At 49.9% G+C, this 23,317-nt stretch overlaps 1 long non-coding RNA gene across 1 annotated transcript; it reads left to right on the top strand.

Annotated features, from left to right (window-relative positions):
• The first annotated feature begins 10,473 nt into the window (after positions 1-10,473).
• LOC131829062 (uncharacterized) lies at positions 10,474-12,486 on the top strand. Its single transcript, XR_009352701.1, has 2 exons — positions 10,474-10,887; positions 11,615-12,486. It is a non-coding gene; the product is annotated as an uncharacterized LOC131829062 (long non-coding RNA).
• Positions 12,487-23,317: the final 10,831 nt, after the last annotated feature.

Below are 23,317 nucleotides of genomic sequence, written 5' to 3' on the forward strand. Positions count from 1 at the left end.
GGAAGATAAGCTTGCAAGAGAGGAACCTCCCATCTGGCCCTTGTGAACCGAGGGCAATTTCCGAGTGATTCTCAGGCTGTCAAATGCAATGACCCCATGAGGAGAACACTGAGCCACTCCGTAGATATGACCCAGGTTCACTTTTCCATGATCTCAGCAGAACAGGATAAGCCAGAAACATCAGGCTCAGCGATGAGGGAGGATGTTTGGCAGGTCCCGAAAACCCACCCTGCCCCAGCAGAAGGATCCAGATGGGAGTGGGTGGGTGGGTGGGAAGAGTTGGGCAGGGGTGGGTGGGGGAGGGGAGATGCAGTGGATGCATCACTGGGCAGGTGTAGGGGACGGGAGAGGCAGGTGGGCTCTGTGTGGTCCCCTCTGGTCTGCTCTCTCCAGAGATGCTGACCAATCCACAGAAGGAAGGATGATGGGAACTGCATTCCCAAGAAGACAGTGAGTCTTATGTGGGGCTGGTGGTCTTTGTAGAGGGAGCCCTGAGCCAGCAGGAGGGGCAATTACGCAAGCTGTGATGGTTGCGGAGACTGTCCTAGAGGCAAGGGTCAGCCCAGTGAGAATAAACAAGTTGTTTTGGAAAATTTTCTGGCGCCCTCCCCCTCAGCCTCCATTCAGGGGCCAGAATTTCCCGCCTCTTTTGCCTTATTTCTTGATCAGCACTTACCACATCCTTGAGAAACAGGTCAACACACAGGTGGCCCTTTTAACCCGAGGGGCCTGATCCACACAGGGGCACCCTAGCCACTGCTGGCCCTTCCTGCCCCAGGGACTCTGCTGGGCTGGTCCCCGCCCCTCCCCAACAACGGTCCCGTTTCCACCTGTGAGATACTGCTCGCCTTTCAAGACTCTGCTGAAAGTGTCTTTTCTGTGCCTGCCGCCTCCCTCCCCCCAATATTTATTTATTTATTTATTTATTTATTTATTTATTTTTAAGATTTTATTTATTTATTTGACAAACAGAGATCACAAGGGGACAGAGAAGCAGGCAGAGAGAGAGGAGGAAGCAGGCTCCCCTCTGAGCAGAGAGCCCGATTTGGGGCTCGATCCCAGGACCCTGAGATCATGACCTGAGCTGAAGGCAGCGGCTTAACCCACTGAGCCACCCAGGCGCCCCTACTCCCCCCCTCCCCATTTTTAACCTTTCTGCAGGAGGAGCCTTTCAAACATGCCCCAAACTGGGGAGCAGAGTATGGTGGGCACTACCCACGTGTCATCCGGAATCAAGACTCAGCCACACTCTCTTCATCTCTCTCTCTCTCTCCATGAATTTTTTATAGCATCGTGTCATTTCACTTCGGCACGCTAGACTTTGCATCTCTAAAAAAGCGGACATTTTCAGATATAACAATGTCATGGTTATGGACCTAAAAATTACCGCCAATTCCTTGCTATCATCCAATACCTGACCCATACTGAGATTCCAATTGTTCCCCCCCCCCCTTTTTTTTTTTAAACAGTTGATGTCTTTGAATCAAGTCTACCATTTGATTCAGTTGAGGTTTTGAAAGAATGGTGCCAATTGTTCTGCACGACTCCCACACTTGGCTTCTGCCTCTGTCTTCCCATTTATGCTTGTCTTACAGCCCTTATTACAGGCGCCCTCAATTATGCCACCGCTGCCCCGGCCTTCGGTCCCTCCACAGCATGAGCTTTTTGAGAGCAGGTGTGATGGATACTCTTCATCTGTGTGTCGCGCACGTCCGACGCGGTGCTTTGTGCATAGTAAGCGTCCCATCGATGTTCCAACACATCACCGCCTCGAGTGAATTTTCTCTTTGCCACTTGAAACTTCAAAGTCTTCGGATTTTGGAACCCCCATGGCTGGGAGTGATCTTTGGCTCCAGAGGGGTTTGTACCCAGAGGGAGGGCAGATCAGATGACCTTGTAGACTCAGCGTGACTCTGCAGTTTTGGGGATCCATCCAGAGACTGGCTGATGCCAGACGTTGACTTCGTCCTCCAACCTTGCTCTGGGGTTTATCAACATCCGTGTGGTTAAATTCCATAAGCTGGCATGATCTGAGGAGAGAAATTAGGGCATGACTTCTTGCCGTCAATTTTTACAGCTTGGCAAGGGACAGAAAGGTTATCCCTTGACCTCCCCGTGTTGCTCTGTCATTGAGTGAGGTTGCCCGGAGCGAGGGCCTGGCGTGTTTGGGTGGTGGCTTGTCCTACCCCTCTCCTTGATTTCTGACCCAATTCCCTGATCTCACAACCTTTGACTTATTTATTTCTAGAGGTGTAATACATATGCTGTATTGAGAGTGAATGAGAAAATATGGCTTGGATCATGGAATTCAGCTCTATGATTCATTGGTTCGACAAGCTGGGTTTTTTGGTTTGTTTTGTTTTTTTTTCTTTGGCAAGTCTACCACCTGCCAGGCCTTGCCTGTGTGGGTTCTGGGAGTCCACAGGGGGCCAAGGCCCGTTTTACCAGCTATAGAAGAAGGAAGGTTGGACAGCCATGTCAGACTGCTGGTGTACCAGAGGGCTTCCTGGAGGACGCAGCTTCTCAACTGAGCCTTGAAGGATGCATAGGAATTTGCAGGGAGAAGGTGAAGAGGGAAGAACATTGCAGACATAGTCCAGGGATACAGAATAATATATGGAAAGGGAAATTGTATTTACTCGGTATTTTTTTTTTTTTTACCCTGTATTTTCAGAGACATTTGTAATGTCATTTAAACTTCTCACATGATTAAAAAAAAAATAGGCCTTGGAGAGGTTAAAAGATTTGTCCAAGGGGAGGAAGAGAATTAGAATTATGTCCGCAGATTCTCTGAGAAGCAGGTCAGCGTCCCAACTTTACTCTATGCCCATGTGGACACTCATTCCTCCATGAAGTAACTCTAAAAGTCTCGTTTGTGCTAGTCATAGAAGATCCAGGCCCGGTTCAGGGAGCACACAGTTGCTGCATTCCAGAAGGAGCCATCAGGCCTGGTCTACATGTGAGTAGAATCATCTACGGCCTGTTCACAACACCCCTGTGGTCCTCAGGACTGGGCACCAAGGGCAACAAGCCTTATCTCAGAGAAAGTTTCTCTTCCTGAAGTAGACACAGACTGTTTTATGCTGGCTTCCTGACAAGCTAGAAACACCAGACCACTGACCAAACAGGGTTATTTGGTGGTTTATATATTATATGAGAACCATCGTGTTTTATTATATATATATGTGAAATGATCAGAAATGCAGTTAATCTAGACCCAATCTTAGGGAAAACCAAGATTTTTCTTTTCTTTTTCTTGTCAGATGATTTTTTAAAAAAAAGTCTCTGGAAACTCAGAAGTGTTCTTCTAGAACAGTTCAATGAGCTGTTAAAAAACCTCTTGACCCTGAGGTACTTGGCCCTGAGGTGATCACCATGGCAGCAAGCACTTTGAAGACTCTCTGAGAGGAAGTAAGGGAACTAACAGTGACCCACACCCACCACACACTATTCTAGACACTTCCAAAAGCTGTTCTGTTTAATTTTCGTTAATGAGCCCTACCTGATATAGTCACACAGTGGTTATTAGCCCAGTTTTCACCTGTGAGGGAACCAAAATTCTGACAGGTTAAATAACTTGCCAGTGTTACAGAATAAGGAGGAAAATTAGCATTCTGACCCCGAAGTCTCCTCTTCCCTCAGCACCATGATTACATTTCACACATGAGAGCGGATGCCCAAGACCGAGCTCTCAGGTCAGACCGTCTGGGTTTGAACCCAGCATCCAGCAAATTACTCACTCTGGGCAAGTTACTTAGCTCCTTTTCCTCAGCTTTCCTCGTCGTGAATGGGGAAATAATGGTACCTTCCTCACAGGAAAGGTTCAAGGGGTTAACCCAGCTAAAAATCCTCAAAACAGTGCTTGGCACCAATAACCACCTCATGAAGGTTAACTCCTCACGTAGGGACCTTTGCTTGAAATCGAGGTTGCCTCTTGCCTTGGCCTGACTTATCTGAGAAGAGGACAGGGTGTTGGCCTATCTTCGAGGGCAGCAGAGGGGGCCCCAGCTGAACTGTTAGGGAACCTGTGGGTCAACCAGGACGGGGCTTCTGCCTGCTTCCCTGCCCAGGAAACCCTCGCTGGTATGAAGGGGGTCCCAGAGCCCCCGAGGAGATGGGCTGCTCCTGCTGCACCAGATCCCTCTGCTAGACTGGACACAGAAAAGCACACAGTTCGGGAGAAGAAGGCTCCAGAAATTAACTAAAGTCTGAAACCCATCTGTGAATTCAGTGACGCCGCAGGTTCCTGAAGGTGCTTCCAGGGGAATCAAAGCAGGGGGCAAGCCTCCACCTGCAGAGGCAGGTCAAAACCTAGCCCAGAGTGTGCAAAACAAGGCCCATATCCAAAGCCGACTTGCCTGGGCATCAGTGGCGAGAGTATCATCTCGTCTGCTGGGGGGCGTGCGGGTGCCCACATAGCCCAGGGACGACAGTCAGAGAGTGGCTCGGCTGAAAGCGCCGGGCACGACCCATGGGGCAGGCAGATGAGGCGCTAGGGTCCGGCCAGGTGGTGCCGAGGGAGTGGGTCCAAGCAGGGAAGTGGATGGCGCTGGGCATGTTGGGGGATTTGTGGAGCCATGTGCTGAGGGGACAAAGAGTACCCAGCGGGGCAGTGGGGGAGGCCTCTGAAGACCAGCAAAGCCAAGGGGGAGACCATGAGGGCAGGGCTGGACCCCAGGACGGGACTTCGGGTCCATAGCCGAGGGGGCTGGCGCTGGGGTGGTTGGTCGTTCCTGCTGTGGCAGGCGCAGGGGGTTCCGGGGGAGAGAGGACTGGCTGCTGTGGCAATGTGGCACGCGAAGGGCACTGTGCGCTCAGGGGAAGAGGCCAGGCCCTCGGTTTCCCTTCTCGCAATGGGCATCATGCTGTCTGCTTTACGGGGCCGAGTATAGACATCACAAATGCCTCCTGCGTAGGGGCCCGAGGACCCGCAGGGTGCGGTGAGGCCGACGGCCCTCTCCAGCCCTCTCCCCGCACCCCAATTACTTCTACCCCCTCCCTTCACATCCCCGAATCTTGTTGGTCTCCTCTGCAAAATGGGATAAAAATGACCACCTTCTCTCATTGTGCCTGCGAATTCCCGGAGCCTGATTTCCCCTTGAAGGCAAGAACTCCGCGTTTGAGTCAGGCCCGTGTTTCCCGGCTGTCCCCACCAGCCTCTGTCGCATGGAAAAAGCAGCAGGCTCCTCGCCGCTGGGTACTGTGCGGGTCCCAGTGTCCCTCAGTGTCTCCTCAGGTCTCCCCGCTTGGACAAATGGCTAATGGTTAAACAAGGTAATGGTGATATATGCAGACCCCCCGATCCGTGTGCAAGGCGGGTGGCGTTAATGGCTATCTTGGAGGTGACATTCCATTAGGGGTGATTGGACTTAATTTTAATGGCAGGATGACTTACCGTTTCATCATCCTCTCCTGGGCCTGAAGGTCAGTGGGAAAACTTTCTTTCCTCTAGGAATTACACTTTAAAATCCACTTTAACACCATGCCGGTCTTGGTTAATGCTAAAATACTGAACTGTAAGGGTAGAGGCACACCTCTGCGCAGGCAGGTGTGTTTGTCGGTGTGGGTCTCTTGGTTCTGTGGCCCTGGAGCCAGAGACGGCACAGGGTTGAACGCTGACTCCACCACTCGCTGGCTGGGTGGCCTCGGACAACTTACCTAACGTCTCTGTGCTTCCTAGCGTTGGTGTGAGGATTCCACAACGTGGTGTGTGGATAGTGGTTACAGCAGTGCCTGAAACACGGACTTGCCATGGAAACGTGGGCTCCTGTTATTAGTTCTTGAGGCAAAGGAATACAAGAAGTGGTCACTTATAAATCAGGTTCGAAACCACACGTGAGCAGGTAGTCGGGTGGAGGTGGGGAGTTCAAGGAAGGGTAAGTAAGCATGGAAAAGCGGGCCGGGGTCATCGTCCAGGCCTCTGAATGCTGGGCTCCCCTGAATAATAAACTAGTGCAGGGAGAGCGTCGTGATGACAGGAAGGTGGTAGGTAGGAGTATTCCTGGAGGTTCCTCCTGACGGGATGGGAAGAAAGAAGTAATTATGAGAGCCATTAGGAAAGGCGCCCCTGCAGGAGCTCATAGTGATTGGATGTGGGGTTGGGGGGGCGGGCAGAGGGGTGTAAGATGACTTTGAGGTGCTGGGGGAGGTGAAGCACGAGAAAGTGTCCTTGCCGGTGTGGGACGAGCTGGTTTGCGGGTTTGGAGGGGAGAGTGTGCTGGTGTTCGGACTCCAGGAGACGGGGCCGCTGGGGAGCCATATCAGGCCTGGTCCCCTGATTGGGGAGTTGTCTGCAGAGACGCGGCGGGGGCTTCTCAGTTTTTGGGTGGCACAGAGGATGGAGGACCGGAATAGGGAACATTTCAGGGGTTCGAAGCTGACAGAGGAGGAGCGGATTGGGCAGAGGACAGGGGCCAGAGGGGGATCTAGTGGGGCCTGCCCTGGGGGCGCTGGGGGTGAGGCCTGCTGTCTGATGCAGCAGGGAGGCCGAGAGTGAGGAGAAGGGCCAGATCAGCCCGCGGGCAGCTGGTGCAGGTGCAGCCCTGGTGAGCCGGGCAGGCAGACAGGCGCCAGCAGGAAGGAAGGCCCCAGCGTGTCGGGCGAGCCAGCCGTGAGATTTAGGCTTAAGAATTAATACAAAGTGCCAGAAATGAGAAGCTATTGTCTTCCTCCAGGGGAAGTACCAACACACCTGGCAGTGCCGGCACCCTGTTCTTTGGCTCACTGGGCTGCCTTCCGGAACCCGGAGCAGGACACGGTGGTAAAGAGAGGCTCGGCTGTCTGGCCCTGGATTCCACGTCCACGATGGAGGCAGGGAGGGGTGGGGGGCATTTGCATCGACGGTGCCTGGTGTCCCTTTCTGCCCCCTCAACACATGAGCTGTTGCTAAGTCGTTCATGTGCTCAGCCGGGCTCCCAGGGCTGAGCCCCCCCCCCCCCCGTACGGGCTCAAGATGGCGCTGCCCAGGCCTGCATTATGTGTGGGCCGGGAACCGCTGCCCTCCTCAGAGCCCAGGGTGACAAGAATAACTAAGAGTGACATAAAAAATATAGATTGCAGCAACTTATGCAAATGCGGACATGTAAGCTGGCTGACACCATCCCGTCCGTGCGGTCAAGAAATTTGAAGCTCAGAGACTTGACTGAGGTCACGGAGCCCCTCAGCGGCCGAAGGGGGACCGAACCAGACGTTCGCACTCTTGGCTCAAAACTCTTCCCATCATAGCACACTAGTTTCAAATTTAGGGGGAGTAAAGTAAAAATTTTTGGTGTGAGTGGTGTGGACCATTTTGTGTGGTGCCTTGAGATGCATAACAGCGCTGGTGTGGCCGAATTTGCCCTGGGATAGCCTGCTGGTCCCAGGGGCACTGGCCTCTCGGGCTTGAAAACACTGTTTTTCACCTTTTTTTTTTCTCTGCAGGAGAGAAACCGAGGCAGCTCTAGATCAGCGTTCTGTGGCTGTTTCTGGACCTGATACCAGTTTGGACAGTGGCCGTGGCAAGCTGCGTCTCCCCGGCCGTGGAGGGGTCTGTGTTCTGTGACTGGCAGTGTCCCCCACTAAGAGCAGGCTCTGGCTTGAAGGCCCACTGAAACTTCTAGAACCCAGGCCCTCCCTTTCTCTGGAGGGTAAATGTCCCAGGAGGACTTTCCTTGGTGGCAGAGAGTTTGCACGGCAGCTGCCCCTCGGAGGCCTTTGCTCTGCCGTCTGGGCCTCTGCTGTGCTCGGAAGGACCTTGAGATTCGCCGTGTCCACACCGAGGTGTCTCTCGCTATCTTCCTAGTGTTGATGTGATCTGCTCCATGGCTGCCTGTCCCCTGATGGGAAGAGGGGGCAGCCCGCTCCCCCGAGAGTACCAGCTTACACTGAACACAGGTAATTCTTGCTTTCTTCTCAGAACCACAGCCCTGAGTTTCATTTGTACCATTTCTTCCAGTGTCCCCCGCGCTGCAAGAATTTAAGACCAAGTCCAGGGGCTGTGTGGAGAGACAACACATGTGAGAGCATTCAGCATCGCACCCCAAGTTGTCCCTCTCCCCGGACAGTTGGCTACTGTTGTATGACGCTCACGTGCTTCTGCAGGCCCTCGGTGGAGGGCAGGGTGAGGGTGGGCGGGATGCAGCCTCTGCCCTGTCTTTGTGGCGGAGGTGGCTCTGTGGCAGGACCGAGCACGTGCCCCCTTATTCTGGGGGAGTTGGAATCCGTCCACCCCCTGTGGAGCAGGCTTGGGTGTCCCTTGACACATGCTTGATCCCCCATGTGCTCTTATAGAAAGAAACCCAAAGGGATGTGGGAGTAGAGATGTGGAGAGGCCTTGGATGATGCAAATGCTGGCTGTCTGTCAGACCATTCCGGCCGGTCAGGCTCGCTGGCTGCAACCCCCCAGAGTCCTGCCTCCTGCTGGTGGTCGCGCCTTCCCACACTGAACGGGACTGACCCGTGTGGCCCACAGAAGATTATGGGAATGCTCAAGTGTGACCTCTGAAGCTAGGTCCTACAAGATACTGAGGCTTCCTCTGCCTGGTTCTCTTAGCTAAGTCCCTCTGGGAAGCCAGCTGTCCCAAGAGGATGCTTGCGGACAGATTCACGGACGGGTCCCTGTAGTAAGGACCAAGGTCGTCTCCTGCCGGAAGTGACTTGCCAGTGTGTGACAGTGGGGCCATTGTAGAGGCAGACACTCCCGTCCCGGTCAAGCATTCAGGGGCCTGTCACCTCTGCTGACATTTTAGTGATAATCTCAGGAGAGAAACCCTTAAGCAGAAGCATCCATCTGAGTCGCTCCTGGGTTCTTGACCCCACAGAAAATGTAGCTAAGCAATGGTTTCCCTGTTTTAAGCTGCTCAGTTTGGGCTCCTGTGTTACATGGCGATGGAGAACTCATCTGTCTGTGGCAGGCATGCAGGGCCTTACGAGTCAGTCTGGACTCAGGTACAGGTTCCATCTTCCAGTGTTTCCTTCCAACATCCTGGCCTGTCTGCTGTCTCAGGCTGCTGGGGGACGTTTTGTCCCTTGTGTTCCTGCTGTTTGGGTCACCGTAGGAGTCCAGGCCCCAGAGCTCATTGCACACTGGTGCAGTGTGGGAGCCGGAGGACTCCTTCCCGAGGTCCCTGGGCCTGGGGACAGACATGGAGCGTGTGGTGAAGTCAGCCGGCAACTTGGCAGGAGGACACACGTTAGCCGGCGGGCTTCCAGAACGCTCCACGCCTCCTCCTCCCCGCAAAGCTTCACTTCCCCCTGTGATTCCCGAGGCTGCAGGAGGCCACCTGAGACTCACAAAGACCTGGTCTCACAGGCACTATGAGGGACCAAGAACTCTGAGTTTTAAGCCAGAGAATCTGGGTCTGACGTGTTCTGTCTGGGGGTTGGCAGAGACCTCTGACACTAGAAACCTGACTTGAAGAGCTTGGAGAGCCCAGAGCTTGGCACATGTCCAGGCAACGGGGGATTGAGGGGCCACACTCTCACAGCTTCTGCCCTGCTCAGAGAACCCTGAGGAGGGGATGGCACCGTGGGGCTCCCACTTTCAGAGGGGTGTGGGAAAACGGGAGCGGCTGTGGGGTGAATGGGGGAGCTGATGACAAGTGAGGGGGGCCGGGAGAGCGCTGAGGATGCTATCTCTGACGGGGAGGCCCCCAGGCGTGTCATAGTCTGGAAATCATCCATGGGCCCTCTTGTGCCCTCTCAGGAGCTAAGGTTTGCCACCGGTGGGAGGGCCACTGTGAGACCTGTGTCATGAAGAAGGGCGTCATAGATGCTGAGACACACCACGGCCCTCGGGGAGGAGATGAACTGCCGGTCCCAGGAGTCACCCAGTCCCAGCCAGATGGCTCAGATGAGGATCAGAGGGTGAGGCCCTCCCCGGCCGGTGGGCCACACTCTGACAAGTTCTTTGGAGCACCCAGTCCTGTGCTTCCTTGTGTGGAACGTCCCTGGGCTGGCGGGAGGAAGGTCCTGACCTTGACTGACCTGCCCAGGGACTCTTGGTGTGTGGCCTGGCTACGCCGGACAGCAGTGGCCCATTTGCTTTGACTGACAGTCCCTGGTTCCTTAGCACTTTGGCGGAGAGCAGGGAAAACACAGCGCCGTGCCCCATCCTCTCCGAAGGGCGGATGAGTCACAGGCCCCAGGGAACCCGGCATCCCCTTTCTGTCACTGAGCTTGTGAACCAGGCCCCCTTCCTGCAGAGGAAGTCCTCCTTCCTCTGCAGTTTTTAATTACGGAGTCGAAGTGGCCTCGTAGAAACCGGGGGGCACTGTGGACATGGAGGGCTGCTACGGGCGGTGGAGGGCCGTGGAGGGGCCAGAGGGCCGTGGCTCTGCTTGATGCCCAGGCAGACGGCAGCCCAGCCTCAAGCCCTCTGTCCCCAGGACCCCTCCTGGGTGGCCAGTAGCCATGTCTCCTGCCCCCTTTGGGCCAAGACCCTCACACGGCCCTCACGGCACCGGGGGGGGGGGGGGGAGGGGAATACATCTGTCTTCTCCCTTAGCGACAGAACAAATGCGTTCTCTCCAGCCCGCTGCCAAAGCTTGGGGACGGGGGCCTCCCTGAGCCAAACCAGCTTGTTCACGCAGACCGCGTTCAGACTGGTAGGAACTGGAGAAACTGGTATCTCCCCCTCTCCCAGCACCGGCACACCCCTCAGCCCTTGCCCTTGAAGTCCCAACGGGGGAACGAGCACATTCTTTCCTGGGGCAGCTGCTCTGCTGACTTCCAGTGTGCTGTGCTCTGAGCTCACAGAATCAGAGGCAGCAAAGGGGGAGCTGCCAGTGCCCAGGCCCGCGGGGACCAGCGCTTTGGAGACACACGTTTGCTTTCTTCCCTCCGCATCCATCAGATGCGCTGGCTTGTCCTGCACAGACACGGCCAGGTCTTGCCCTTCCGCAGAGGAAGGTAAAACAAAGTTGTGGTCCTGGGTCCCTTAGGCTGGGAAATATTTAGAGGTGGGGGGTGGGGGGGTGACAGGCTATGCTCTAAGAGAAATGCAGGTTACTGAGCCAAACCTAAGAGCAGTTGCACATCTGTAATCCGGGTAAAGCTCTAAACCCCGCAGGGAAGTCGGGTCAGTCGGGGTCCAGCTGCAGCACGGGAGGCTGGAGCAGAAACATTCTGGGGTCGGGAGCCTTCTCTTGCCCGGGCTGGCGGCCGAAATGTGCCATCCGTGGTCACAATTACTCTGCCTAGATGCCCTGACTCGGTGGCCCATTTCTTTCCAAAGCAGGCGTGGGTTCCTCTTGTGGCAAAAATAGCCCCGCCGCTGACTTCATCTTTTACAAACGCGCAGGAGTCCGTTCACATGGGGTGATCCTGATGGGTCTTGTGGGGCATCCCCAGCTGCCCGTTCACCCTTGACCTTGCCCCGTCCTCCAAAGTCCAATGTAGAAAGAGGCTTAGAGGGAGCCTGAAGAATTGGTAGGGAAAGACTTCATTTAGTTTGCGTTTAAATTTGAATGGATAATTCATTTCCTTGGTACAAGAATCGAAACCGTGAAAAGCTTGTCTTCTACCCCTGCTCCCATCAACCCAACCCAAGTGAACACTGAGGGTAGTTTCTTGGGCATTTTTATGGTGCTTCTGTGTGTGTGTGTGTAGTTTTTTCTTTTTCTTCCCCCCTTTACAGAAAAGGAAATGTGAATGGCTCATGTAAGATTGGAAGGATCCCCAGTCTCGCTTAAGGAAGGAGAAATGCACATTGGATGTGGATGGTGGGATGCTCTCGTGGCAAGCCTGACAAAGTCAGCGTTCTACGCAAATGGCTTTGGACTTTGTTCTCTTCACTTTATTGAATATCTTGGCGATCTTTCCAGTCAGTGCCCAAATAGTGTCTTCATTCATATTTACAGCTTTATAGTGTCCTATTTACGGATACGCTATAAATTTATTTAACTAGTTTCCTATTGATGGACCCTTGGGTTGCTTCCAATCTTTGGCTACCACAAACAACACCCCCACCCTCCCCACCCCCAAGGACATTTCCTGCATGTGCAGGTATGTCTGTAGGATAAATTCCCGTAAGTAGGATGGTTGGGTCAAAAGCAAGTGTGTTTGTGATATTTATAAGGCTTTCCAGGTACTCTGAAAGGGGTTGTACCATATACACAGCTCCTGGTCATCGAGGAGGGATGCTTGTTCCCCACAGCCTCACTGCATGGACATTTCACAGCAGTTTTCTTTTTTAAGGTTTATTTATGCATTTATATGAAAGAGTGCTCATGAGTGAGGGGAGGGGCAGAGGGAAAGAATCTTTCAAGCAGACCCTGTACTGAGGGTTCCATCGCAGGACTCTGAAATCACGACCTCATCCGAAACCAAGAGTCAGTCGTCTAACCGACCGAGCCAGACCGGCGCCCCTGATGGTGGTTTTCATCTGCATTCTTCTTTAAAGTGAGACTGAACATCATTCCATTCGTGTAAGGAGCCACTTTGCCTTTCCTTTTCTCTGAGCTCCCTCTGTGTCTCCTCTTGCATCTAAATAAAGATCGTCTTGTTGGCTCTTTTTCCTTAATCATTTCCAGGAGCTCTTTTCCTATCGAGGAAGGGTTAGCTCTCTGTGATACGACTTGCAAATATTTATGCCCAACTTGTTGTCTTTTGATTTTTCTTACCTTGTGTGTATGTATAAGATTTACAAAAATTAGGTGGTAGGATACTGTAAACTTTTTTTTTTAATGGATTCCGGATACAAAAGAAAGGCTCTCCATACTCCAGGGTTCTACAGGAACTTGCCGTGTTTCCTTCTAGTACTATTATGGTTTCATTTTAATTTCATCTTTGATTCATCTGGAGTTAATGCTGAGACATAATAGGAAGTATGGTATGGTGTGCTTGACTCTTTTTCAGTTGTTTTGATAGCATTTATTGACCCATTCCCCAATGATTAGACATACTACCTTTGTAATTTACTGACCAGAACTGGGTCTCTTTCTAGTTTATTCCACTGACTGGTCTGTCTGTCCGTGAGCTGGTATAGTGCTGTTACCCTTGTTGAGACTTTATGACTTGCTTTGATATGTGGGATGGCTGTTCCTTCTTCCCTTTTCCCCCCTTTGCTCTGTTTTCTTTTTCCTTTTCCTGACCATTCTTGTTTGCTTCATTTGCTATGTGAACTTCAAAATCTGCTTACTTAGTTAAAAAAAGTGGAAATTTTATTGAAGTCACATTGTTTAGAAATTAACATAATGGACACAATCATGTTAATTATCATAGAGATACTGACATGATAATGAATTTTCTTCAGAATGTGGTATGTGTTTCCATCGGTTCTACTCTGCTGTTGCATTTTTTTTTTTAACATGGGCTCCACACCCAGCACAGAGCCCAACATGGGGCTAAAACTCACAACTGTGAGTTCAAGACCCGAGTCAGGATGAGGAGTTGGACACTCAGTCAACTGAGCTGCCCAGGTACCCCTCTTCTTTAGCATTTCTTAACAGTTTTTCTCTGAGACATCTTGCATGAACCTTAGGCTTTTTGAAGATGTATTGCCATTGTAAAAGAAAAAAAAAACTCTTGAAGGATATACCCTTTTACCTCACTGGATCCTCCAACAGATTGCTTTTTGTGATTCTAAGTGTTGTTCGTATCCAGTGTGTTGGTTGTGTACCAAGCTACGTTAATGAGCTCATTGTTTGTACTTGTTTTTTCTTCAGAAAGCCTTTAATTTAAAAAATAACAATGTTATTTGGGAAATTATCCAAAATGGATGGTTCAGCAATCACAAGAAGGCAGCTACAAGTGGGTTTGGGGAAAGCCATAATTGGGGTGGAAGTGCTAAAGAGTGTGTCTCCTGAGATTTACTGAATTCTCTTCAGTGAGGTGGAGATTTCAGAAGCTCCATTTTGGGCCAAGATTTAAAAGGTATAAAAGAAGAACCAATTACTTGGAAATGCATTTGTGATGAATGCGTATGTGGTCGTATTCCTTCAAGACCCAAAGCACAGAAGGAAAATGCCTAAGGTTGATTGCAGTGAGAAGCAAGTTTCATGCCCACTACAGAGCCTGTGGCTACAGAAGGCAATGCAGAGGCATTGGCCACCAAGGTCTGCATTCTTAGCTTCCAGAACTACTCATCGGGGCCCACCAGGGGAGGGATCTTAGAACACGGGGAAAGAATGGAGATTCATCATGCATCTGTTCTCTTGGAGATGGAGGACAATGGAATTAACAGGTGGCCTATTTAATGACCCCAGGAGGGACAGTTACCATGTTCTGTTCTGTCTTGGTTGCAGTGTAAGGCAGACCCAGCCCCAAATAGCCCAGCGCTTCTGGAGTCTCTCATATAGTTTATGCAGCCATGGGCTTGGAGCTTCATCTGGGACTTGGAAGAATTTCAGGGAACAAAGCTTAGCTTCTTCTTCACCTTCACCTACCACAAGTCAGAGGAGGGAAAGGAATGGTTCGCCAGTACTGGTTCATTTATGCTTGGTGCCATCTGTACGTCAGTTTACGTAATCCTCTTAACAAGTCCTCTGAAGCCTCTTTGCTCTACCAGTAAGAACGAAGGCTCTGGGGGCCAGTTACCTTGCCTGAGGATAGTCAGCTGGTAAGTGGCTGACCCCGGGTCCAGCAAGGAAAACAGAAGCAGAGCTCTGGACTCCACACTCCCCTTGCTTTGATGAAAATAGCTCTGCCTTCACCTGCTTTGCTCCCACTACGTTTTGGTTTGAAGAATGAATTCTATTGTGGAAGAGTCTGGGTTCTCCATTCCATTGTTTCTCATCCTTCCACCCTGGGTGGGGGGGGAGGTTTGAATTGGCAGCACCTGCAGACCCCTGGCTCTACCCATACCCCACACCTGCCACCATTGCTCCTAGTCGATCCTAGTGGATTTGAGGGGTCCCATTGAGGGGTGTTATCAGGTGGTGAAAGCTTAGAGTTGCTTAGAACTGAGAGAGAGCTAAGGCAGTTGTGAAGGTGATTCCACAACCTGCCCAGCCCAGCAGGGTCCTCCAACCCATTGCCACAATCAGTGCCATGTTGGAAGGCCCAGCAGTGGTGTAAAGCTGATGTTTTCCCCAAGTGCTATAATGGAGAGACGCTGTTGTGGCCACCCTCTCCCCACTCCCTTCATGCCACGCAACCAAAGATCCTCCAGCCAGCCATGCCAGTCACTCAGTAGTGTCTCTGGGAAGAATTAGAAACTCAGGAATCACTCAAATCAAGTTGAGGCACTTTTAAAAGTACTTGAGCTCCTTATATACTTTTACAGATTAAATTTCCTTTTGCATCTAAGGACTAAGGGTCCTTGGTGCTTCTGTTATCATCTTACTCAAAAGTGTTTAAGAATACTAGAAATAAGAGGATTTTTAATATCATCACTGCTGTCATCATCATCACATCCTTTGGCTTCCAGATTGGGTTGAATCTAATGTTGATGGGGGAAGCCAGCACCATTATCCTTACCACCATTGCAAAATAATACCAAATTACATAATCAGCCTTTTTAGGAGAAGCTCCATACACTGGGTCCAACACAACCCACTCATCTTCAAGATAGGAAAAATGGCCTTCCAGGTAGAAGAACTCATTTATTCCACATTCCTTGTAAAGATAAAGGCAAATCTTCAGAAGGCCCTGTGTTCTGTTCTTCCTGATGGTTATGAGCAGTTACAGCTTGTGAGGATCTTGTGTCCTGGGCAGAATTCCGTGGCTGGATGGCTGTGTTTTGTGAGCAGCACCAGGGCTGTGTGTGGGCAGGTGGGTGTGCTCAGCACCAAACATCTGTGTGTTCTACCCTTAGACTCTTGATTGTGGACCAGAGGATGCAAGGACCTTCCATCAGGGGCTTAACGGGAACAGGCTCAAATTTTGAGGATGGTGGTGCAACAGAATGAGCAATGATTTATCATCTGTGGTCCACAGCTGGGGAAGAGTTGTATTCTATTAACAAACACCTAGATATTGGTGTAAGCATTTTACAAATATTAGTTTTTTTAATCCTCTTACCAGTTATTGTTTTCACTATATTGTTCCTATTTTCATTTATGAAAACGAGGGACAGAGAGGTTAAAAAACTGGAACAAGATCACACAGCCAGTCCATTGCAGAGCTGGAATGGGGGCCCAGGCCATTTGGATCCAGAGTCCATGATACACTTACTATTCATGAAGCATCTCTCATGTGCCCTGGGCTTGGCAGTGGAGATCAGGATCCATTCCAACATGGCCCCTTCCTTCTAGTAACTTACAGTCAATGAGGAGCTTATATTTTGAAAGAAGTTTTGCCCTGTAAGTCTCCATACCTCATCTCTTATACTTCATTCCTCTGTATAGCCATGTCAACTTCACTCAGCTACAAGGATTTCAAACAAATACTACAGAGGTATAGTGGTTAATTTTACATATGACCCAGCATAGGCTATAGTACCCCAATACTAGCTTAGGTGTCACTGTGAATGTATTTTTAGATATAAATAACATTTAAATCAGTGGATTTTGAAGAAAGCAGATTACCCATCATAATGTGGGTGGGCCTCATCTAATCAGTTGAAGTCCTTAAGAGAAAAAACCTGAGGCTCCTAAAGAAGAAGGACTTCTGCCTCCAGACTTGAGATTGCAACAGTAAGTCTTCCCTGAGTCTTCAGCTTGCCAGTCTGCCCAGCAGATTTCAGACTTGTCAGCAATTGCCTGAGACCGTTCTACTGGTCTGTTCCTCTGGAGAGCCCTGACATTAGGGGAAAAATTCTATTTCTGAGCCTGGTGATGAAATTCTTCAGTGGCAAATGACTTCTATAAGTATGTGGCCAGAACATAAGCGAAGGTGTCTGAGAACAGGAGAATCATCTGCAGGATTTCTGTGATGCAGACACCTCTTACGTGATCCTCACTGCATGTGAGTCATGAGTTGAATCTGAGAATTCAGAAATTCTCACCCTGGTCCTGGGCTTGGATCTCTACATACTCAAGGTTGGTAGGTCAGAGAGGAAAACCTCATCTCCAAGCATAAGGTCCGTTCTTCCAGCAGGATGGCTCATCTAGCCCAACACAAGCCACTGCTTTCAGTGTACAACACGAAGCCTCTACCTCAAGCCAGGAGCAGGCTGGAAGTCTGTGCGTGATGATTCCTGCAACAGCTCTGAATGGTAGGCACAGTGTTTCTGATTTTCTATTTACAGAGATACATTTTCTGAAGGGTTGTGATCAGGGGTGGTATGTACCCATTTTCAGTGGCAGACATGGTGCTCCCTCTGCAGGGATGGTAAGGGTGTCCTATCTCAGTCCTCTGCTCATGACACAAAAGATGCTCCTGGGGAGGACAGTGTGGAGACTGGTCGCCAAGCAAGGATGCAAGGGAGTAGCTGAGGGTACTCCTGGGGACTGGAGAGCCTCTGAGGGGTTCTACTTGTATCTGACAGTGCCCTGTGAGAGGAGACTGCAAATCGCCTTGGCCATGATTAATTCACCCCAATTAGCTGCAATAGCCTTGACTGTAAAGCAAATCTAAGGGGAAAAAATAGCCTTTCCAAACTGGGGACAGTTGCCCCTTAGTGCCACATTATAGTGATAAGCTCCTGGACCTTATTTGAGGTGAGAGTCAAATGAAACCCCAAGTTTTCCTCTGAACAATGCTGCTTCATGAAATAGACCTGTCATTCAGTGGGTCTGGCTGTCTCTAGGGGCCCCTTGCTAAGCCTTGGGAGCACCTTCATGGAAAGCTTGCAGCTTTGCTGACTCAAAGCACTGCATTTCCTTCTACTCAAGCCTTGGCCAGGAAAAGTCAGGTAAGGACCCATTCATGAAGCATGTCTATAGTGTGTGAATGCAACTGGGCTCCCACAGTTCGTTTGAGAAGAATGTGTTAAGGAGAGTTGAAATGGACCAGTTATCTCCAGCTCACCTCTACTGTGTTAGAGGTGGAGACAGGGCATGGGGCTGCCTTGGGGCCACTAGCCACCCGCTATGTTGTTTCTTTGGGAAAGTGCACTCCAAGTATCTCTGTTGGTTAGTGGGTTGACTGGCTGGTGAATTGAGCAATTCATTCATTTATTGAGTCAGTCATTGCCTTTTGTACACCAGGAAATCACCAGGGATGTCATGACTGTTCTTCTGATCTGAACAGCAGCAGTGAGGGGTGTCTGGTGGGAGATAGGGGACAGTGCTGCAAGGTGCTCAGGGAGGACCATGCTGCAGCCAGTCATTTCTATGTGTTATATCAGGAACCAAGAGCAGAGGGCAAATGCCACATTGCTTGACTTGGGAAGACTTGATGTTTGGGCCATCCAAACATCAAGTCTTCCTAAGTCAGAGAACGTTTGGGCTTCCCTGACTCAGTTGGCTGAACCTATGATCTCACTGGGGAGCAGGACTGTGTCTCAGATATTTTGGTAGCCTTAAATGCCTCACACAGAGCGAGGGCCAGCCAGTTCAGTCAATACCCATTTGATAAAGAGAAACCAACTTCTGCTGTCCTAAATCTTGCTTTCTTTTGTTTGGTTCGAAGTGGTGGAGGATGTCTTGGCTTGGCTGGAGTCTTGGCTCTTGCTGGGGTTTTGTGATGACTGTGTATTTTAGCAATATGCTTTCCAGTGAATGGAGGGGTTTCTAAAGCAAAAATGATATGTGGATGTTCCTAGCAGAATGGCTCAAACCTGGTGTCCCACCTTGGCCTAAAGAAGTCTAAGAGGCTGGAGAGGGAGGTCAATCACTTTATGAAGGCAAGCGCACTTAATTTTGTCGGTAATTATAATAAAAACACTGTTAGCTAGCTAATGTTATGGCGCAAGTGTTATGCACCCAAAGCTATGCTAAATACTTCTCATGCATTATCCCACGTGACTCTCCAGCAGCTCAACAAGACACTCTATTTTCCTCCCATTTTCGCAGACGAAGGAAACCGAGATTTCAAGAAGTTCATGTAGTACCTCCAAGGCCCTTTCTCGGGTCAGGCTCCCAGAAGCAGACCTCGAGAGATGAGGTGATGTGGTAGGGAAGTGGTTCCTGGAGAAACCTGCTCAGAGAGCCAGACTGGGAAGTGAACCAGTAGGGACCATCTCAGAGAAATCTCGGGGCAGGTGGCTACGGTCTGATTCCACAGGCCAGGCTGGCTTTGTGGGCTTGTATCAGGCACTGGCACGTGGGGCTCCATGCTCAGAAGAGCCCTGTGCTTGGCTCGATGCTCTGCTGTTGATGTCTTGAATTCCTTAATAACTTTGAAACAAGGGACCGGCATTTCCATTTTGCACTGTGCCCTGCAAGGGGGAAGTGTATGCCTTTCAGGGGTGTTCCCACTGGCAGCAAGGGGATTGGGGTTCTATACTCCTGCCATCAGCCCTTGATCCTTGGGTAAGGGCTGCCTTTTAGTCATTGCCATGGTTTTCTGGTTCCTTATATAAGCAAGTCAAGCTGTCTAATGGCTTGCAGGCAGTAGTCTGAAAAAGAGCCGTAGGTAGTGGCTGTTGGAAGTATAAGCCTCCTGAAGGCACAGCAGGCTTCAGACTCAGAGCCACAGATCTTAATCACTCTTTTTTCCAGAGGTCATATGGCGGCTTCAGTTCCTCCATGAGCCCTGTGTCCTTTGGCTCCTTCTTCCTTTCTCTTCACCTCCTGCTGCAGACTGTGGGTGAAAGCGGAAGGGGAAGTGAAAGAATGCTGAGTGGGGGTAGGCAGTGGTGCCAGCTGCTGGGAATGCTGTGATTCACCGTTTCTGGAGACAACTATTCTGGGCTGGGCGGGGGCCACCCAAGAGCCCGTGGTGGTTAGGCTGGGACAATGTCCATGCGCTCATTCAGCTTTCCCTTCAGTTACTTGGTCCTCGAAAGTTTTCTACCAAAACACGAGGTCTATACAGTTTTCTGCTTTGCCATTTCTGTGCATTTATTTATTTATTTATTTGAGAGAGAGAGAGAGAGAGAAATCACGTGCAAACTTGTCAGGAGAGAAGAGAGAGAATCTTAAGCAGGCTCCACACCCAGTACAGAGCCCGACGCAGGGCTTGATCCCACAGCCCTGAGATCATGACTTGAGCTGAAATCAAGAGTCTGATGCTTAACCTCCTGAGCCACCCAAAGCACCCTATCTCCTGTGCATTTTTAAAGATGTCATTCTTATGGCTTTGGCTCTTTGTACTAAGCTCCTCACAATGTGCCTTTTAAAGAACTTTCTTTTTTTTTTTTTTTTTTTTTAGCTTAAAAATACTATTTAACAACATGTTTGTCCTTTGGCAGGCTGCATTTATAACTGTGTAGACACATCTTCTCTATCTCTGTAATGCTCTGCCTAAATAGGATTCGTCTTACTGGTCTACCCAGTGTTTTCTGTCCTGTGTTAAGTTGTGGAAACCTTGGCTACAGAAAGTCTCTGTCAAATGACACATTCGTGCAGCCATTCCCAGAAACTTTGGTAGGAGAAAATGGGCAGGCAGGCATACAAAATGATCCCCGGAAATAGCTTGCCTTGGCATGCATGTTCAGATAATGGGTTCTAAGTCCTAATAGCAGGAACTGCACTTAAGAAAAAATTATCATTTTTTGTACATGCCCATGGACTGTACTGTAGGAGGCACATTCAGTACATATACTAAATATAAATAAGGAATAAACGTGAGGGTCAACTTGCATTCTGGTCTGCATTACCCACAGTGCTCTGAAAGTGTTCAAATGTCTCCTGCATACCTCTACCACGTTCTGAAAAAAGTCCTTCTCTGTCCACTGTGCACCAGCTTTTTAAAAAATCTTGACTTGGAAGCTTTGGCTGCTTGTTCTGGGCTATGCCTTGGTCCCTGGGTGGCTGTCCTCACAGCAGGACTCTATGGGAGAAGGGGGTTAGCCAGCGACTCTTCTAGAATGTACCACCAGCGAAATCACCTCCTTCCTCCCCTGTGTCTTCATTGTCTCAATGACCCATTTTACTTTGTCGTGTTCTCTCTTTTTCTTCCTCCTCGCGTTTTTGCCACGTGCTCACCTTGTATTTTAATTAGGTCCGACTCACTGGACTAGCAAAGGTGGCGTGCTATTCCTGATGAAAGCCCCCATCTGTGTGGCTCATCCAGGCCGCTGGCCTAGAAACCAACCGGCAAACCACTGCCCAAACTTCGACCTCCCTTGCATGGGAAACCAGTAGAAACAGGTTCTCTTTTTTATTTCCACAAAATGTACATCCCCAAAGCACAAGGAGAAGCACATGCTGGATCCCAGTGTCATTGTTTACTCAAGATGCCTAGGAAGGCCGAAAGAGGAAGGAGTGGACATTTGGCCATCAAAGCCGAACTGGAGGAATCTTCAAAGGAGGAAGAGGCTGAAAAGCTAGGCAGAAGCTGTGATGCGAAGGCCATTCTTTGTGTCTTTACTCAAGTCCTGATCTCAAATGTCCCTGTTTCAACCTCGTATGTGGGAACATCCCCACCTCCCGCCATAGCTTGTCCTGGGAGGGAAAGAAACCGGCCAAGAGAGCCATTTTCAGAGAGTTCTCTGGGGAACAGAGGGAGTGAGAAGGAAGGAGAAACACAGGCGTGTGTGGACTCTAGGGACGTCCAGGTGCGGCCGGTCTGGAATCCCCCTTCTGAACTCATCCCTCCCACTCCCCCAATTTCCATTCCTTGTGCCATGCTGTCCCAGGGGACATGACAGATGTCCCATCTGAGAAGGAATGTCTCAGGCCAGCGAAGAGTTAAATTATTGTGAAAGACTTCCAAAGGACCCTTTGCACTGCCCCCTTTCCAGTCGGCTCACTGAAGGAGATCAGCATTTATAAACAACTGGGTCATTTACTAGGGCTTGTAAGTTTCATATCCGAGGAAAATTTTCACTCTCTGCCTCCATGAGGATAGTCATAAGCAGTCCCCCCTGCCCCCCAAAGTATTTCCAGATGAAAAACTACAGACGTGGCCCCCAGGACCCAGTGCAGACTTGCAACCATCATTCTCGCTGTGTCTCTGTCTCTGTCTCTGTCTGTGTGTGTCTCTCTGTCATCTGCCACTTTGCCGTGGCTCACCATCTTTCCCCATCCCACCCACGTAACCTCAGAAACTATAGATGAAAAGTTTCCATTTTAAATCTGATATTACAAGACTGTCTATTTTGCAACTCTGAATTTTTAGTCTGAAAAATGGTACTTTCTATGAGATGTTTGATACTTTTTTTTTTTTTTTTTTTTTGCCTAAGGGACCAAAATGGCTGCAAATACAAATCATGTGGTTTAATGAACTCTCTATTTCTTCAAACGTCAGAGTAATAGTGAAAACCTGTTTTACTGGAGAGAGCCCACTCTCATTAAGGCCTTAAACTTGAGTCTTTGAAAAAATAATGAATAGGGTAGCTTCATACCAGTTCTGCTACTTTTTCTTGCCTTGTAAGGCACCTTCTGATATTACCAGAATCTCTTGATAACAAGAAAGATTAAACAATATGATGCATCGGGACACTTTTTAAAGCAGCTTTCCCCCATCATTACTTGTTATAACCTGAAGGAGCAGAGGAGGGACTTCCTCTAGATTGCTTTGATTGGTGTTACTGTGTTTCTAGCTGTCTGATTTGGACCAATATATAGATTTCACCAGTGATGCTGTTTTTAAAGATTCGTTATTAAAGATTTTATTTATTTGAGAGCGAGAGCGAGCGAGCGAGAGAGAGAGAGAGAGAGAAAACGCACAAGTGCGGGAAGGGGCAGAGGGAGAGGATGAAGCAGGCTCCCTGAGCAGGGAGCCTGACACAGGGCTTGATCCCAGGACCCAGGATCATGACCTGAGCCGAAGACAGACATTTAACTGACTGAGCCAGCCAGGCGCTTCCCGTGGACTGTTTCTACTGATATGTTTGAGAAAGATATTTTTCTTTCCACCACCATCAGCTCCATCCACTGTGTTAATCAGCTCCTGGGTGCATTGTGCGAGTCACCGGTCTTAACATGTGTCTGTTTTTGGCAATTTATCGCACTCCTTTCTGGTACTACCCTGACGGAGCTTGGTTTTCCCCTCTCTCCCCATGTACAAGGAGAGACTTGCAGTTGAAAAACGCTATCAAGTATATTGTCATAAATCCTTTTCTCTGTCTTTCAAGCTACAAGACTTCGATTTTCCCGCATGGTGTTTGCTTTGTTCTAATGAACTTGACCACACATCGTGTAGGATGTTGCTTGCTTGCTTCTCACGGGCACCAGGTCCTCAGGGGCTGCATACAGGACCAGCTGCATAATTTGTAGAGTCCAGTGAAAACTGGAATTGCAGGGCTCCTTGTTCAGCATGGTTAGGAAATTTCAGGCTGGTGACAGCAGAGCCTCGGGCCAAGAGTGGGGATCCTGTGCAACTGTACAGATCATCCCCCCGACGAAGTGTGTCATTCTACAGAAGTAACTTGATGACTAACCCTAAGCATGATCTATGACTTAGCCTT

The sequence above is a fragment of the Mustela lutreola genome, chromosome 4 (assembly GCF_030435805.1).
Source record: "Mustela lutreola isolate mMusLut2 chromosome 4, mMusLut2.pri, whole genome shotgun sequence".
In the NCBI taxonomy this organism is placed as follows: Eukaryota; Metazoa; Chordata; class Mammalia; order Carnivora; family Mustelidae; genus Mustela; species Mustela lutreola.